The sequence below is a fragment of the Emydura macquarii genome, unplaced genomic scaffold (assembly GCF_026122565.2).
Source record: "Emydura macquarii macquarii isolate MOO-44397 ecotype Brisbane River unplaced genomic scaffold, CSIRO-AGI_Emac_v2 contig_587, whole genome shotgun sequence".
NCBI lineage: Eukaryota > Metazoa > Chordata > Testudines > Chelidae > Emydura > Emydura macquarii.
Window position 1 is genome coordinate 16,660,776 of NW_027130724.1, and position 18,455 is coordinate 16,679,230.

The 18,455-nt window shown below is 42.8% G+C and overlaps 1 long non-coding RNA gene across 5 annotated transcripts in view; it reads right to left on the bottom strand.

Annotated features, from left to right (window-relative positions):
• LOC137148003 (uncharacterized) overlaps positions 1-17,933 on the bottom strand; it is a 38,574-nt gene extending 20,641 nt beyond the window's left edge. Inside the window, exons 1-2 of one of the 5 annotated variants that reach the window (XR_010918420.1) lie at positions 17,734-17,933; positions 3,464-3,534 (exon numbers count right to left, since the gene is read on the bottom strand). This is a non-coding gene — a long non-coding RNA (uncharacterized lncRNA). Of the gene's footprint in view, positions 1-3,463; positions 3,535-15,967; positions 16,030-16,772; positions 16,957-17,733 lie in introns of those variants that run through there. The other 4 variants (XR_010918419.1, XR_010918417.1, XR_010918418.1 and 1 more) reach the window with 4 other exon arrangements.
• Between the last annotated feature and the right edge of the window lie 522 nt (positions 17,934-18,455).

An 18,455-nucleotide genomic window follows, 5' to 3' on the forward strand; every position in this document is an offset into this window, starting at 1 on the left:
AAGGAGAATTGGAAGAGGTACAGAAAAGGGCAACAAAGTATTAGATTTGGAAAAGCTTCCATAGGAGGAAAGATTAATAAAACTGGGACTTTTCAGCTTGGAAAAGAGATGACTAAGGAGAGATATGCTAGAGGTCTATAAAATCATGACTCGTGTGGAGAAAGTAAATAAGGAAGTGTTATTTACTCCTTCTCATAACACAAGAACTAGGGGTCACCACCAAGTGATATTAATAGACAGCAGGTTTAAAAACCAAACAGAAAGGAAGTATTTCTTCACACAACGCAGTGTCAACCTGTGGAACTCTTTGCCAGAGGATGCTGTGAAGGTCAAGACTACAACAGGGTTTTAAAAAAAACCCTAGATAAGTTCATGGAGGATAGGTCCATCAATGGTTATTAGCTAGGATGGGCAGGGATGCAAAAGCAGGCTCTGAAGTGTCCCTAGCCTCTGTTTGCCAGAGGCTGGGAATGGGCAAGAGGGGATGGATCACTTGATGATTACTTATGCTGTTCATTCCCACTGAAGCACCTGGCATTGGCCACTGTCAGAAGACAAGATACTGGGCTAGATGGGCCATTTTTCTGACTTAGTCCGGCCAGTCTTATGTTCTTGTTACCTTACACTCTACTCAGGATTACTACGTTCCAAAAAAATCCAACTAAGCATATCTATCCTTGAGGACTTTGAAAGATCTAGCTTTAAGCAAACAGTTATGACTCAACCTTAACCATAGTGGCATTCCCATACCACTATAATACAATTCCAGTAAGTCAGTCAATATTATATTTAAGCCAAAATTATATCAGTTGATTAAATCCACCCTAAAACAATACCAATGTGACTCCATCTCACATATATTCACTTCACTTAAGCCTATGTCCCTTAGAGCTATGAAGGTTTCATAGAACTCTAGCCTCATACCTGTTTGGGGTTTCTCTCTCACTATTTAATTCTATTTTTAGTTCGTTGTATTCAAATGTACGTATGAAAATATGTAGAATAGGTGCCTTCATTTTAATCATCAGATTTTTCTAAAGCAACCTATTATGTATCTTTTGTCTCTATGTAAATGTATAAAGAGATGCTGTGTTGGGGCAATCATATGTGGATGAACACAGCAACACTTTCACAATACAGAGTGATGCATACCTTACTAGATATTCAAGAGCAGGACTGAGCCTGAGGGGCCAAATTCACATTTGAATAAACAAATGCAACTTATTGAGGGCAAAACCTGCCCCTGTTGTATTTATGAATCATAAGGATGGCATTAAAAAAAATAGTCAGTCATGTTAAAAAGGCAGGCTGGGATTTTCAACAACTCCGCATCAGTCTAACTCCATTCCCATTGAAATAATTTACTATTGATTGTAACAGAAGTCAACACAGAGTTCTTTCGAGAGTCCCATAGGATACATCTTCACAGCAACTAAAGAGTCAAGACTGCAAGTCTCAGGGCCCAGGACCAACTGATTTGCACTGCAGGGCTGAACTTAGCAGTGTTGACATTTGGGCTCAGGCTGGAGCCCAGGCTCTGAATCTCTCCTCTCTTGCCAGGTTTCAGAGCCCAGGCTCCAGCCCAAACCCAAACATCTACATTGCTAAGTTCAGCCCCTCAGTGAGAGTCTGAGTCAGTTCTTCTGAACTCAGACTCGCTGCCACCTGTCTTTTTTTGCTCTGTAGACGTACCCAGAGAGTCCATTATTCTGATAGTGGATAGTCCTAATCTATTAGCTGCCTGCTCAGAACAACAGACTGCCTTTTCATAGAACTGATCATGCATTGTATGCTTGAATATGTGGGAACTGTAAGTCAAATGATCTCTATTAAAGCGCTGCCTTGGGGGCAAATTCTACTTGTCTGTTCACTTGAAGAGTTCCCTAGATTTCAGTGGGACTGCTCATGTCAAATATGGTGAGCAGGACATGGCCCTGGCCCTGTCAGTGCAATTCAATCCACTTGTCTCTAGAAAGAGAGATCCAGGTATACAAAGTTAGAAACAAGAACCTTTCAACTATTCATCATTTGCTCCCTCTGGACAGTGTTTCAGCCATCCTGTTATTAAATCTTTTGCTGCTCATTGAACAGGACATGATTTTAATCACTGGTGTACAGTTACAGTTAGGCTGAAACAGTTCATCTTTCTTCTGGAAGAGAAACATAAAAATGACAATCCAAGGGTGTTTTACACAGCTGCCACTCCCCTAATGAGGGAACTCAAACAATGAAGTCACCCATTCTGAAAGTCAACTCTTTCTGCTAAATTTGATTTCTGAATCTCAAAGGGAATGTAATACAAGCTTATACTCCATTTTGCATTAGCGTGCACATTCATTTCTCAGATGACCGAAGATTAACAGAACAGCAATGACTCATAGGAGAGACGCAGACACCAATGGGAATCTGCTAACATGGTATCTAAATTTGGAAATACATGATTTGTATCTCTTCTATGGATGCCAAGAAAACTGCTGTATGTCAATAGTCCATGGCAGTTTTGACCTTTAAAGGCATGGAAGTCCTTCGGAGGTACAGATGGCAAGACCCACTGAAAAGTGCATCATATGCACAATAAGCTTCTGATTTTCAGATTCAACCATCCACTATGATATAGTCTGACAAATAGAGCAATATATTAATACACAAAAAAGTCTGAATAATAGATATTCCTTTCTGCTGTATCTAACTCACTGAAGTTTGGGGGTTTTTAATCTTTAGAATCATATTAACAAGGGCAGAAATAAAACATTCAGCAATATTTTACTGTCATAAAATAGAGACAGTTATTTGTTGTAGATCTAATAAAACAGCTTCTTTCAGTTGCTCACAAATATATTTCAAATATTAGTTAACGTGCCATAAAAAGATTTATGATAAAGTCTATTGAACTAATAGTTCTGTTTACTCAGGAAAGAAAAAAAAACAAGTTTATTTCCAGCCACTTGTTTTCTTACTAAACCCTTCAGCTCATCTGGGTTACAGCATTACAGACTTTATGCGCCTCAGTTTCATACTACTCTTCTATAATAGCAGAATTTTCTTTTGCCTCTCCCCTAACTGATGTATAGTTTTTTCTAATTCTGGAGATAGTCAGTATTGCTCTGAAAGCCCAATTCTGAAAACTCTGAGCATCATATGCAAACATTTACATTGCATTCATGAGTGACAGTATGAAAGCACCTCTCAATGCAAATAGCCATCTTGCAATATTGTAAATGATGCTACTAGAATGAATAAGGACTAATAAAAATCATCGTATCTTGTGGTTTTGTACAGCACCCATCACTATAGAACCTAAGTGCTGACTGTCTATGTACATGGTATAGAAAGAGACCATCTTTGCAGGTGCTACATGTCGATAAGGATATCACACAATATGCAATGTGTTCTGATTTGATATATATCAATCAATCATTCAATATAAATTAGAGAACTGTGAAGCATATTGAGCCAAATTTACCCATGGCCTACTCCATTTGAGGCACTCCATGTCCTTCCTTTACTCTTCTCCTGGGTCTTCTTTTTGATCAACTATGAGAAGGAAGCAGAGATCCCAAACATCCAGCATTAACTAGTAAACCCAAAATGCTCCCCTAGTTCTCATGATTTTAGAATCATTGTCTGACTGAGCTATGAAACCCAACAGAAAGATTTGCATTAATTTGTTATGCAGAGGAAAAAGCCAATTCATTTTATTAAAAATGAAAGCTTCCAATTTATATCCTTATGTTTTATTTACAAGGAAGTTTCACAGCATCAGAGCTCAGTCATTAAAGTGTGTTCCTGTAGCCAGGAGGGATGTTCCCTTCTGAGAGGGATCCAGAGGGAGAACCAAACCCACCCTGGCTGCTAGAGCCCAGAAGATGATCACCTGGCCAGAAGCAGGGAGGCGGGGCCAGGCCTTTAAAACCCCGGCCCACGAGCTCAGTCAGGTGGGGACAGCCAAAGGAGAAGGATGCCTTTCCCTGGAGGCTCCATGCTAGAACCAGGCCTGAGGCCCACGCTGAAGGGGAAAGGCCAGTCTTAACCCTAGACTGGGGACTGGCGGAGAACATACCTGAGTCCCCTGCTGCCTGGGAGTTGGAGGGGAGCCCACCTGCGTCACCTGCTGCCTGGGAGCCAGAGGAGGATCTGCCCAGGCTGCCTGCTGCCAGGGAACCCGAGGAGGATAGACCCGAGCAGTACCGAGCCTGGGACTCGGAGAACCTACCGGCGGCCTGGGGGCTGGAGGACCTGGAGGAGCCCCCTCCGAGGAGGAGTCCATGGAGTTGCCGGATCTGCCTCCGGTGGACGAGGAGGGCCTGATGGGACTACCACATCCCAGCAACCTGGAGGAATCCGGTACCTGTGGGTACGGGGAGGAAGAAGCCCAGGGACAGCCCTAAACGGAGGCCGAGTACGGGGCAACCCGGTTGGCGTGTTGTGGCCGGAGCCCCGCCAACGCAGTGACAGGTGCCCCTGCCACTGCTGGGGCCCTGGGCTGGGATGCAGTGGAGACAGGTGGGCTTGCGTCTCCCTTCCCGAGCCACCCCGGGAGAAGCTTACCCTCCTGACCCGCCCTGCCTACGGGCCGGGGCGCCAGACTGCTTGTTGGCTCGCCCGCCCTGCCTACGGGCCGGGCGAAAGACCAGGCGACCTCTAGGGAGGACTCAGAGGGGAACCCCCAACGCTGCCCCCAGAAGGGCACATTTACAGTTCCCAATTAAAACTTGGCATAAAAAAATTTTTTTAATCACTCAAGGTTTAAACACAATTTTTTTTAAAAAAATTGATACAATTTCACACTTTGGGAAAAAAAGCAGGCATTTAACTACATCCAGCCTTCATATAACATAATTGAAAATAATGGCATCTGCTTACCGCAGGTCTGAATTTGGCCCACTGCATGCTGGGCATTCATTTTGCTACTAGTGAAATGACAGTGTTTTAAGAGTCAAGACTGTAAGAATGCCCACTGTCTATGGGCCTGATCCAAAGCTTACTGAAGTCTGTAGAAAGGCTCATTGAATTTCATGGGTTTTGGATCAGATTGTATGAGAGACTGTGCTAACAAAACTTATTTCATTGGAACTTAATTAGTTCGGCACATAGGGCTATGGAGGTAAAGGCTTATTTCAAAAGCAGTTACAGAAGTGCAGAGGGAGAAGTGCAGAGTGTCTTTCATTTAAGATATTTTTTCAAAGAATTGATAAAGTATTAAGCTATTTTCTATTCGTCTAGACAACTGTGTACATGTTTATCATCATATCAAGGCAATTAGGGGCAATTTAGGTCACAGCACAAAATCTAGTCTTAAAATATTTTTGAGACACATGATCTAAATATCTCAGCTGTCTGTGCTAGATTTGCATTTGAGCCCTTTTTCAACAGCAACTAAACAAACAACTTAAGTGTGTGCTTAACTTTAAGCAACAATCAGCCTTATTTAAGCTACTGGGAAACACTTAAGTGTTAGAGTTAAACAATTTGCTGAATCAGAACTTCGAACATAGGGGACAGAAATCTATCATCTGTAGTTAAAGATGTTAGATGTATTTCCACGAGACAATAAACCCTTCTGTAGTTTGTAACAAATTGCGAATCAGATTAGCTGCAAATTTTTCTCTCATGTACATCAATGTAGCTCCACTAATAGAACTATTGATATCAATTCCATTGGATACACACAACTGAGAGCAGGATTTCTCTCAACCTTATCAGCCTGAAGATTCCTAGGCATTGTGTAATTAACCTACAATGTATTTTCAAAGTCTTGCAACAACATCATATCATCAGAACAAATGTTCAACGTTGGCTGAGAGACTTAGATTCAGTAAGAAATAAGGGTAAAAATAGAACTGCAGTCTTGGTTTATGAAAATCTCTAACCACTGCTAAAAAATTTTAAAAGGTATATTTAATGGGTGGGCAATTAGCAGAACATCTGCCAACTATCAAATACAGTGTATAGCTCTGGTGTCATTCCCTGATGCAGCAACTCCAGCAGGTGGGACCTTTTTTGGAAGCAAAGGATAATCATGTGATTAGCTTTTCCCAGTGCTGCAGTACTATTCTCAGATAGTGCACTTCAACAGGTGCTTATTACAGGATTTAATCCAAAGCTTGGTTGGATCCACTATATTCAGGAGCAGAAGGCACCACTGAACCTATAAGTTTCTGAATCCCAGCCCCTTATGATTCCACTATTCCCTGCCCCCGACACTATTCAAACCTTTACTTGTGATCTAGAGGGAGGGCAAGAGAGATTACTGAGCTGGATCAGTGGTGAGAAGGTAGCAATAAAATTGCAACACCACAGTCACAGAAAGGGTCAAAACACCTAGAGCCCTTTTCAGCTCCATCATCATTTCACTGTAGCATAGGACATTCATAGTAACTTCCACCTTCCTGGCTTAGGCCCAGATATTCTCACTTGTACAAAGCCCAAACAGTCTTTGTGTAGTGGAACCAGGGACATCCCTCAAGCACTACCTCAGCTAATGGACTCTAGCATCCTCAGTCTCTTCATCTCCACTATGTAGAACTGTTGGCCAGTAGGTTTGCTGACCATGCATGACTCATTCCCTGCCCTACCTGTCACTCCATAGTCCTCCATAGCTACAACACGTACAGCTCCCATGGAGCCATCATCCCCATCATGCAGGAGGTTTGGTGCATTCAAGGCCCACCATGGCCCTTACTTAGGGATTTGGCTCCAAGTGGTGTTCATTAAAATGTTGTGTTTCCATTCCTAGGAGTGGAATATATATAGCGTCTGCTCAATTCTACCTCATGAGATAGAGTTGATCATGATCAAATGGATTGTTGTGGATCTCTTAGGACACACTGGTCCATTTTCTGCATAGACGCTTACAAGAGTTTCTGCTTCACTCTTCAGCAAGCAAGCCCCTTCTAAAATGCCAATGCTGTCTCATTTATAGTGATCTGTCTAACAATTACATCTTTTCTTGCGTTTGTCAATTGTCAAACTTTGTCATAAAAATTCAAAGTGTTTTCATCAATCTTTGTAGAAGGCTTGATAACGACTTCGCTTAACTGCCAGGTACTTCATTTTCATCTCTACTAATTTATCTTCACTTGATGAGGGTGCCTATTTTCACAGGCTTGTCTTAGATTGCCAGAGGAATGCCTTCTTCCTATGAGTGAATGACACAAAGCAAACATCTGTGCACAGCCATCAGCAGCAGGTCACAAAGTAATCCTTACCTAATCACCACATCCTGATCAACCTATTTCTGTGTGCAGTCACACTTGGAGTAGCAGCCTCCATTTATTTTGATGGGGATGAAGAGGAACATAGCAATTCTGGAAGCCTAAACTCAGGAATGCTTTTGGTATATACAATATCAAGCATATTCAACTAGCTCTTCAGATAAGCATAATTAGTTGGCTAATTTCATGTAGGCATCACAGCTTCTCTTCTTTAAAGGTTCAGTTCTGCTGTTTTATGAATCAGTTTAGGGAAGTCATTCCACACAATCAAGCCTGTAGGGCACTAGTGCATAGATCACAGTGGCTAGGTCCATGTTTTATGTGATGCAGCAACATCTTCTAACTAGTCATAGATGGAAGTGTGCATTTTGTTACTGCTCTCATTATCTGAGCATCCAAAATACGCCTGAAGCTGCAGATTGACTTAATTAGAAGCTAGATGTTAAACATGTTTAAGTGCTTTACTGGATCAGGGCCGAGAAGAATGCCACACCTTAGGACTACATCTGCATTAGTAAAAATGGGACCTACAATAGGTGGTGAATTACAAGTCGTCTTTTGCAGGTGTAGACAAACTTTAATTCAGACATGAACACCAAATAGCACATACTCAGATATGATCGTAAATATATGCATAACCAGTCTGATGTCAGTCCAGAATCTTGCCTGTAATGTTATGCAAATAAGGACTTTTAATACACAATGTTTAGCCCTTACTTGTAATTTTGAAATGTCAAACTCTTAATTGGAAAATGAAACACTGTCTGTAGCAGTAGTTTTGCCCTTCCTCAGAACCAGATTCAGTACAGATTCCAGCAGGTTCTTGTGCCATGCGAGGCAGATAATGTTTTATTGAATCTGATTTGCAGATAGTACCCTCACTGAGCCTAACCTCACTGATGGAGATGGACTAACAAGTGTTACAAGTAAATCATTAGAGATGTTCATAAGAGGTGGAATGTACATTTGTAAATTTATGCTGAAAGCAAAGTGTCTACATTATAAAAACTTTGCTCTGGCATTTTGGGATCCTTGATAATCTAATTTTGGGATCCAGCTTTTATAATCTAATGCTCTTACTGTGCTGTTGTACTGTATATTTGTTTGCTGGCCTCCTACATTAACTGGCTGACAAAGGAATTTCAGAGAGACTGATTCTGTCCTCTTTACTCAGAGTATTACCTTATTCCTTCAGGTGCGTCATGATTTCAGAAAGCGGGAGGGGAGACAAACCCAGATCATTTGTAAAGGTAGAGAATACTGGGTTACCTCACTGAGTAGCAGAGACAAAAATGGATCTGATTCACCACTCATATCAATGGTGTTAAACTGATGAATTAAGGCCTGTGGAGAGAAATTTTGCCCTCACTTACATCCAGGCATCTCTGCCTAGTTGCACAGCTGTGAGCAATGGCAGAATCTGACCCTTGGTTACTATTGGAAAGTTACACACAGCTTTCTGAACACCAAAGTGAAAGTTACTCAACTGTAACTAGAGTTTGAGGTGGACTCTGCCTATTTATGGTCCTGGGATGTGTTGACAGATGGTGCTTGGGCAATAGAACTTTAACTAGTTGTGCCTGTTTGAGTGCTCATGCACCACTCCTATCCTCCCCTCAGCTTTCACCACCATTGAGACGGAGTCCATAAAAGAGGAGGACTTGCACTCTGGCCACCTCATTTCCTTGCCCAGTGATTCTAGGTCTTTTGGCAAGTAAGACAAGGGGAATAAGGGGGCTTTGTGTGATATGCAGAGTACATCTCCAAGAACTCCTGCTACATGTGAGTAGCCATCAGAGGACTTGCAAAAGAGGACATGAATATTGTGATTACTGAATATATTAGTAGTACACGTGTCTTAGAAGGTAGGCTGCAGAGTCCTAATTCAGTAAGGACTGCAGAACTGCTTTACCAACCTGTGCATTTGATCTACACACTAACTCTAAAGAGTAGCATTTGGTAAGACTATGAATGCAGCACAATATAGCTGCTGTATAAATCTCAGCAGGTCCATTAAAGGCATAGAATCAACATTTGCCCTTGTAGAGGGAGATCTAATATTTTCAGAGAGCAGAATGGATGCTAACTTATATGCCTTTTGCATACAGAGTGTAATCCATTTAGACGATGTTTGCATATTGATAGCCTGACCTTTCCCTCTCTCTGTACAAGATGAAAAGGTTGGCAGATTGTCTGAATTGTTTAGTTGTATCCAAATAATATACTAATGCTCCCTTAGTATCCAGCATGTGTAGTCTGGTCTCATCTACATGCCTATGTAGTTTGGGAAAGAATACCAGTAAATTAATAATTTGATTAAGATGGATTCAGAACCCATCATGACTAAGAACCTAAGGCGAGGACAGTACTATGTCATCTTTATGGAAGACGGTAAATATCATTAGTGCTTATAATTCGCTTAGTTTCCTTGCTGAGGTAATAGCTACTGAAAAAAACAAAAAACCACTTTAATGGGTAAGTGGAAAAGTGTACATGCCCAGTAGGTTCAAAAGGGTGTTCCATAAGTTGAATAAGCACTGTATTTAAACCCAAGGTGGTATAGGATGTTTAACTCGGAGGAGGGTTGGGGGGGTGTATCACTTATGAGTCCTCTGAAGAATTTAATTATACACTGAATAAACATTGCTTTATTATCCACAGGAACACAGTATGGAAATTGCACAGAGATGGACCCTGATGGATGACAGCAGGAGACCAGAAATTTTAAGACGTTGCAAATACTCTAATATCTGTGAAGCTTCTCTGCTTAATTGATGGGCAAGATCATGGCTCTTCCCAGGTAGATGAATGGCCCTTTGGTGAATATCATACTGTATACACTAATCCTGAAGATTTATTGACTCCTTGCATAACTGAAGGGAATGAGCACCTCCTTGTTTGTTTTGCTAGTACATGGTATTTATATTGTCCATTATTACCTGAGCTATTTTGTGATGGATTGGGGGAAGATGGGGAGGAGAAAAACTCCCACAGAAATCCTTAGAGCCTATGTGAAGGCTCTCACTTCCAGTATGTTTTATATCTACCTTCCTCTGATAGAGATGAAAGAACCTTATTGCCAAGTTACTGTTCAGATGGGCTCCCTTGCCTAGACTGGATGCATGCAAAGTGACACTTATTGTGGCAATGGAGAGTATCACCTTCATAACAGGCAAATAGTGTCATCCACATTAGTAATACTTCTTGGGTTACTGCTTTCAACACATGCAGTCTGCACTGGATCTGTAATTGCTTGCTATCTATTGCTTTAAAACTTTTCATAGACCACAGACATGGTCACAGCTATGAGCCCCATCACTGTGATAAGATCTGCTGTAGAGATTGCGTCTGACTATTTTTCCTCTCTCTCTCTCCTGGTAAGAGTTCAAAGTAGCCTGTAGGAATGGGATCCTCAGGGTCGGTTCCAGGAGTGAATTTTCCCAGTTTATTTGTAGCCCCAGATTGACAAAGAGGGAGCAAATCTATACATCAGCCAACACCACCACATCTCTCACTGGTATTTTGCTTAGACCATCTAGATAAGGCTAGATGACAATCCCTTGCTCCCTAAGGTGTATAGTAACTCCCAAGAGGTACTTTCAACTGCCCCAATAGCTTTTACAAAGGCAAGGACCTTGTTATTAAAAAGTAATATTTTTCTGCCATTAGATGTAGGTGTCTTCAAAAAAATAGTTTTACTGAAATATGAGCTGGAAAACAGTCCTGTACAGAAAGTGAGTTTATTATAGACATTAGAGACAACATGAAGAATGACAACTTCTTGAGGAATTAATGTTTTGAAATCCAAAGCAGGACACGGACACAAAAGACTCCCTTCCCCCTTTTTTGGAATGCTGGAATATCAGCTCCTTATATTTAGGTTTCAGATCCAGTAATTTAGATTACAAAGCAAGTCTCTGCCAAAGATGGATCTGACAAGTCATCTTCTTATTGATTGGCTCTCTATTGAGAGCAACAATAAGGATTCTCAGTCTTGAGATTTTCTTCGAGCCTTTTAAGCACTGGGCACTGAAGAAGAGAATCTCTTTGCTCCTGAAGCATTTGGGGCAGACACCACACTGTGGAGTCTTCTGGCTCCCTGTGAATGGTCAGGTCTGGTGGGCTTTACTGCCTGAAGCAGAATCCCCGGCAGTCTACTATGCCACTCCATTCTTACTCTTGGTGTAAGCATAGAGCACATCAAGCACGGAGATGGAGAGCTACTCTCTTCTATGCACAAGGCATCTGGTGTGTACATTGGATGACCAAAAAAAGTTATGAGCAGGAAGTGCATCTCTTGAAGCCCCAGTTTCTTAATCCTAGGATCTGCCATCCTGGATCTAAATCTTATCAATATAACTTTGTATAAAAATCCTATCCTTAACTATCTATCAACTAGCTAATACATCTAGGCATTCATCAAGATGGATCCAAGGCAAGCCCAGAGCAGTTCCTACCCCACCTGGTCACAGCTGGAAGGAACTGAGGCAGCCAGAGCACCATGCCCCCTTTCTAGCCTTGCCCTCAGGACATTGGCGAAGAGAAGAGGTTGGGGGGTGCTCAGGACCATTTGCCTGGGCGCTGCTAGTTAAGGTTCCACCATCCACATTGCACCAGTCAAAGCACTCTAAGAGTAGGAATGTGCAGTGGACATTCAAAGAATAAACTAAAATATGTCCTTTTTGGATTCCAATCACATTAAAAAGAAAGTGAAGAGAAAGATGTCTGCAAAGTTAACAGAATGGAGAACTGTGGAGTTCAAGAGGGACTTTTATAAAAAAAAAATTAATCCTATGTGATTAGTTTTAGGCTACAACCAGAACCATCCATCTGAACCCCTCCCTATTCCAAAACTTTGGGTGTTAGGGGACATCCCTAAAACTATTGCACATCCTACTAATTTCAAAGTATAAAGAAAAGTAGATGGGGCTCTTTCCAATACTATTACAACTGAGAGAAGTAACGTAAGAGAATTCAGATAAGTAATCCAGCCCCCAAAAATGACTTCTGCCTGTATCAAGATCATTAAATACCTTTTATTATAGAATGTGTTTCACAGTAGTGCCTAGAAGCCTAGTCAAAACCCTCATTGTGCTAGGGCCTACGCGTGCACCCACACCAGACCATCCCTGCCCCAAAGAACTCAAAATCTTGTGACAGTCTTGCATCATCAATCTTTTGTATTGATAAGGGAAATTACTGTTTCAGAAACACATGGCATAACCGTGAATACCTAACAATCTAGGAGTTCACCGCTAATTATATGAAATAGATGGAGATTTCTATGGGGTGGAGGCAGTAATTTTAAAGTTTTGTGGATTAGTCTGTGCTCTTTATGATAGCGATGACCTGTAAAGGGCCACTATTATCCACCAGTGTACCACTCTGTTTTGTGCACAATGTTTTATTACAAGTGGCTGAAAAAAAATGTTAGAGGAAGCTGTATTCATGTATCAATGCTTAGATATATGAATACATTTATTAAAACTTGATATGATCTTATTCAATTTTGTTAGATTTAGATTCTCTCAGATTATGTGCCCGCATGGGGGTTTAAGGAGAGCAAGACTCTCCTTTTATGTCTATGCTTCAGCTATCTAGTCCTCAGAATGGGACCAGGAGCACAAAGGTAGGGGCATGTCTACACTACAGTTTGTAGACATAGGTCGATGTAAGCTGCTTTAAGTATGGATCTGTACACATCACAATGCTCCTCCCACCACTTTAACTCACCTGTTACTTCGATATAATAAAGCCACCTCAACAAGAGGCGTAGAGCTTAAGGTCACATACTTAAAGCAACACTGTCAATGTAAATACTGCGTTGCTTACATTGCCTTAAATGGCCTCCACAACATTTCCCACAATACTCACTGTGACTGCTCTGGTCACCGTTTTGAACTCTGCTGCCCTGCAGCTAGCTACACAGGCATGCTGCCCTCCCCTGTTAAAGCCCCTGGAAGTTTTGAACTTGTTCTTCCTGTTGCTCTGTGTGGAGAGCTCACATAGCAACTGCCCAGCTGAGCATGCCTGCTCCTCACAACAAATGGGCTCCTGGCTGCAGTACATGGCAGGTGGTGGATCTCCTGGGTCTGTGGGGAGAGGAGTCTGAAGATACAGCTCCGCTCTAGCCGCAAGAACTTGCTTGGCGCCTGGAGGGGAAGGGCTATGATAGAGGACAAGCGGCAGTGCTGTGTAAAACTCAAAGAGCCACTATGCAGCTGGCATAGCAGAAGGCAAAGGTGGCAAATAGTCCCCTCAGGTGGGTGAAGCCACAGACATGCTGCTTCAACAAGGAGGGGGCTGGGATCAGGGTGGTGGTGAACAACCCCCCCACCCATTAAGCGCCTCTTATAGCCTTGTGTTCATAACGCACAGTTCTAAAAAGCAGCGCAGGATCCCTGCTTTCTGACAGTCAGCTTGCTCACAGGTGACCAGGGCCATTGAAAGCAGCTGGAAACCTAGTAGGATGCCCATGGACTGATGGGATTGAGAAATCTCTGTCATGGGATGCTGAACTTGCTCCCTTGAAGCTTTGCAAACCCTTCCCAAAACATCCTGTGGCTGTCAGTTGCACAGTGGGATGGTTACCCATGATGCACAGCTGGGTCAATGCAAGAGCTGCTACTGTGGATGTGCTCTGAAGGAGCACAGTGTGGACATGCAACAGCAATTTAATTACAACGGTAGCTGTACATCAATGTATCTTAAATCAGCTTAGCTCTGTAGAGTAGACAGCCTTAGTTCATAGCAAACCAGGGCATGAATCTACCCCACAGTAGCAGGTTGCACACTGACTGTCCATGTGGCTCATGTTGACACATGCCAACAGTTTTATAGTGAGCTTTGATTTAACTCACTTCAAAATGGAACTAGACAAAGCATAATACACAACTATTAATGTGTGTCAGCAAGAGCCACATGTACAGTTGGTGAGGGGAAAATTCACATCCTGGCTTGCTGTGAATTAAGTGTTCATGTAGACATGCTGTAAGTAGACACTGAACCTCCCTTCTCTTCTTTGGCAGATGGGTAAGGGGGGGAGGAATTCCCCAGGTTTTGCTTCTATGCCCCACTCATACATTTACTATCACAGCTGGGCCAGTACAAGAGGGTAGTAATTTGACTTACAGCAACAACATACTACTCCAGTCCCATCCAAGCAGAGGCGGAACTAACCCTCAAAGAGGGACAACCACAGGGTGGATAAAGTATTCTGGGGGGGAAAAAAAAAAAAAGCCAAACCCACAAGAAGGGGGATTAAGGGACTCTAGCAGAATATAGGTCATTGCTCTTGTGGGAGAGTGATGGAGAGAGGGGAAGTTAAGCAGCAAGTTTGAGGATTGATCAAAAATCTGATGTATTGTTTGCGGGCTTGGACTCCCCAAAAGGAAAGAGTGTGAATTTTTCTGTGCCTGCGGAGCCACTAGAAGATATTATTTTACTACAGTAGGAGAAGCTTTTCAAACTCTCCAAGGAGAAATGTGCCCATAGAAAGGCACTGGGAGGAAATCTCAGACTTTCACTTTGTTTATTTTGGACTTGGCTGCCCTAGAAAGGGTGGCATTTGGGGCTTAATTTACCCAGCCTGTGAGAGGGAAATTGAGGCAGTGGCTTTACCCAGAAGTTAAAACACAAATAAATCCCTAAAATTGGTTCCATTCATACTAGCTGTAGAACATGGAGAACATTGTACCACAAGAGCACAAAGAGGGCTATGATCAATAAGAGTCAAAGAAACTACGGGCTAGTTAAATCCATGAAAAGAGTTAAATTCTGGAATGCAAAAGCTAATCCACCCCACCCACCCCCAACACACAAAAACCCAATATGTTGCTTCTCTGGAAGACACTGCAATTGTTTTAAGAGAGCTGTGAGCACCGAATGTTCAATCTGGTATAGATTGTTAGAGAGGCGTTCCAGGCCATTTGAAGCCTACTCTACAGACAAGCTGATCTGGAAGCTATTAAATACAAATAATCCCTGAGGGAAGGTACAAATGCACACAAGAATCTCATCAAAATCCAGTAATTTACATTTGATGAAAATATGCCATCTTTATTACCTGAGAGATGGGGAGGGGGAGGAGAAATGGGATCAGGCTAGGTTCTAGTAAAACAAGATACTTTACACATTAGGATAGCAAAATATTATTGCCTACAACAAATCAACAGAAAGGAGAGAATTAAAGATGCAAAAGCCTGACAAAAGCAGTTTAGTACTCTAAATATTAAGTGATGTAATTATCACATACCCAATCAATGTCAGATAATTAGCATGACAACAGATAAATCCTTTGAGTTTCTGACAAGCAGCTTAAAATACATCTCAAAACATTGGCATAGGAATGGAAACTCACATCATACTGAAATTAGAGAACCATTCAGAAACAGAACAAAGTTGGTCCCAGAATAAAACTCTGTATTCTGTTTCTATGGCTATTAACTGAAATCCTTCAATCAGTATCACTAACACATAAGACATGGCATTTATGTATGTAAAACACCTATGAAAAAATGCAATTCTCATGGCTTCAGTGCTAGTGTGATTTAAAGGTGTTTTGCAATAATTTTTTTATAAAGGAGAGTTAAGCCAGTCTGAAAAGTGGCTAGTGAAAGTTAAAACAAAACACATCCCAGAGTTTGGACTCAAACAAAACTTGCCATCATGCCAATCCCCTCCGTATATTAAAGAAGAGTTAACAACATAAATCTTAGTAAGAATCAGTTTGAACCACAGAACTTAAGACTTACCTTATTGGATCAGACCGGAGGGCTATCTAGTTCAGTTGTCTGATAGTGGCCAACAGCAGATGCTTCAGAGAAAGTAGTAAGAACCCCACCATAGGCAGATGTGGAATAATTTGCCTCCCAAATTAGGTCTCATGCTACTCTTTAGTACTGAGAAACTGGCTTAAACACTGAGGCACAAGTTTAGTATCCCTTCCAATATTAATATAAGTACTTAGGACGAGTCTGGATAGTCTAAATATGCAATCCCTTTTAGACTATTGCTAAGTTTCACAGCATTTTGTGTTTCTGCTTGTGAAGCAAGTTGCTCTACCATTCCCTGCTTTACAGACTCAAACCTCAGAGCTGCACATTTCTTCTGCAGCTAAGACTTGGATAAGATTCTTTTGGAGTTTGTGGAAGAGTGAACTCACCAGAGCACCCTTTTGTGATTGGGCATGACATAGCAGTTTTTTCCTGTGGAGTGCCCTCTGCCAAAGGTCTCTATGGTCCCACAGTGGTCTGCCTCTTTTTGTGACTTGGTCTTCCAACCAGGACACAATTTAGTTCCCCCACTAACAAAAAATACAGCTAAGAGTCCAAAGACATGCTATCATTCTGCTCCCTCTTGGGCTATTCCTCAGTCCATCCTTGAGACTGTCTTCAGACCCATCCTGAGCTTCATAATCCTTATATTGGGTTACATGCCCCTTCCTCAGGGTTTATAGAGGGAATTCAGTCCCACCCTCTGCTTTGGTTTCCAGCCCTGTATTAAGCAGCTAGGTCTGCTCCCTCATACATGCTACTGTTTTCCTGAGCCACTTCCTACCTCTGAGCCCCTTGTACTGCTTCCTTGCAGGCTGTGCTTAAGATAACTGCTTCTCTGGATTTTCCCTAGGTCCTGTCAGCTCTGTCTTCCTCTGCTAGAATGCCAGTTCCTCAAGGCTGCTTCTCTGTGCCTTTCCCGAGCCTGGCACAATAATTATTTCCAGTCCTGTGGCCTTCACTCAACCTTTCCCAGAGAGGAGGAGGGGAACTCCCTGCCTTCTCTGTAGCTTTCACAAAAACCACCCAGCTCCTCCACAGCTGGGCCTAATCACAAATCAAGCCTGACACCCTCCAGGTGCAGCAGGATGGGCTAATTAAGCTGTTAGCCTTCTGTTCACCTGCATAGATTAGACACTCCATCACAGTCTATCAGCATTGCTTCTCCTCCAGCCACAGGGGTCTCAGGATACAGGTACAAGGCACTCCTGGGGGCAAACTCACTACCTCCATTGCACTCTCATCTCCTCCTGCTCCATACAGGGCAACAGACAGGGAAAGGAACCTGTCACTGGGTAAGCCCACCCCATCCCCCCACTATGGAGAGGTTTGGGGGGCAAAAGGGGAGCAGGGCATCCCCACAAGCATGGTCTACCAGACTGGTCCCCTCCTGGCCATATTTCTCACCAGTCCGAGCAGCAGGAGTCCATAGCTGCTCTCAGGTCAGGGCAGGGAAAGTAAACAGTCTACAGCCCAAGCCCTCAGGCAGGGCAGGGCAAGCAAGCACATCAGGGGTTTGTGTACCTGTATAGTCTGAAGCTCAAGTAGGGGACTTTGTCACCGCAAGGGGAGGGACAGGGGGAGCAGAAGGACGCAGGTCCACGCATCTTCACTGCATCCCAGCCCAGAGCCCTGTCTGTGACAGGGGTGGTCACCACCCTGGTCAGCAGGGATCCCACCACAACACACTGACCTATCTCAGGTGGGAGATACCACTTACTCTATCTCCCTGGGCTACTTCCTACCATGCCTCCTGATGCTGTCATCCGGGTCTCATTGGGGCTTTTGGGTTCCCTGGTGCCAATAGCTCCCTGGATGCCTGATTCTGGCCAATCAGCCATGGGAAGCAGGGCTCAGTTCCGGTCTCCAGGGCCTCTAGTTCCCTCAGCTGGGGGCTGAAGCAGCTCGCTGCTTGGAGCCTCCACCAAGCATCCTTCCTCCTCTGTGGTCAGCCTGGAATGAGCTGGACTGCTCTCTTTTATACTGGGGCAGCAGTTGGCGCATGCCCAGCACAACCTGGGTGGCGGGACTTCCATTGCCCAGAGTGTGTGTTTAATCCTTTCCTGCTCAGTGTAGGGTAAGCCCACCCCATCACAGAACCTGATTAATTCCCATGGTGGTACAGATCACTACCAACAGGATACCACCTGGCCTTTACTAAATGTCAAAGGCCAGGGATCAAAAGAACAAGAATAGGACCGTATAGTACCAGTTGTCTAACTCATTTCAGTATCAGAAAGAAAAGGCTCCCAAAACAAATCAGTAAATGCAAAAAATTATGCTAATGCAGAGTTAAGTGGCCAAGTTGATCAAAATCCAACAGTTAAGTGTGAATATGCACTCTTAAATTTGCCCCCTCATACAGTAATGATGTGATCATACTGATCATTGTAATATACACTATATGCTTTTCTACAACCTTAGATAACATGTGAACATTAAATTTTGCTTTGTAATTATAGCTACT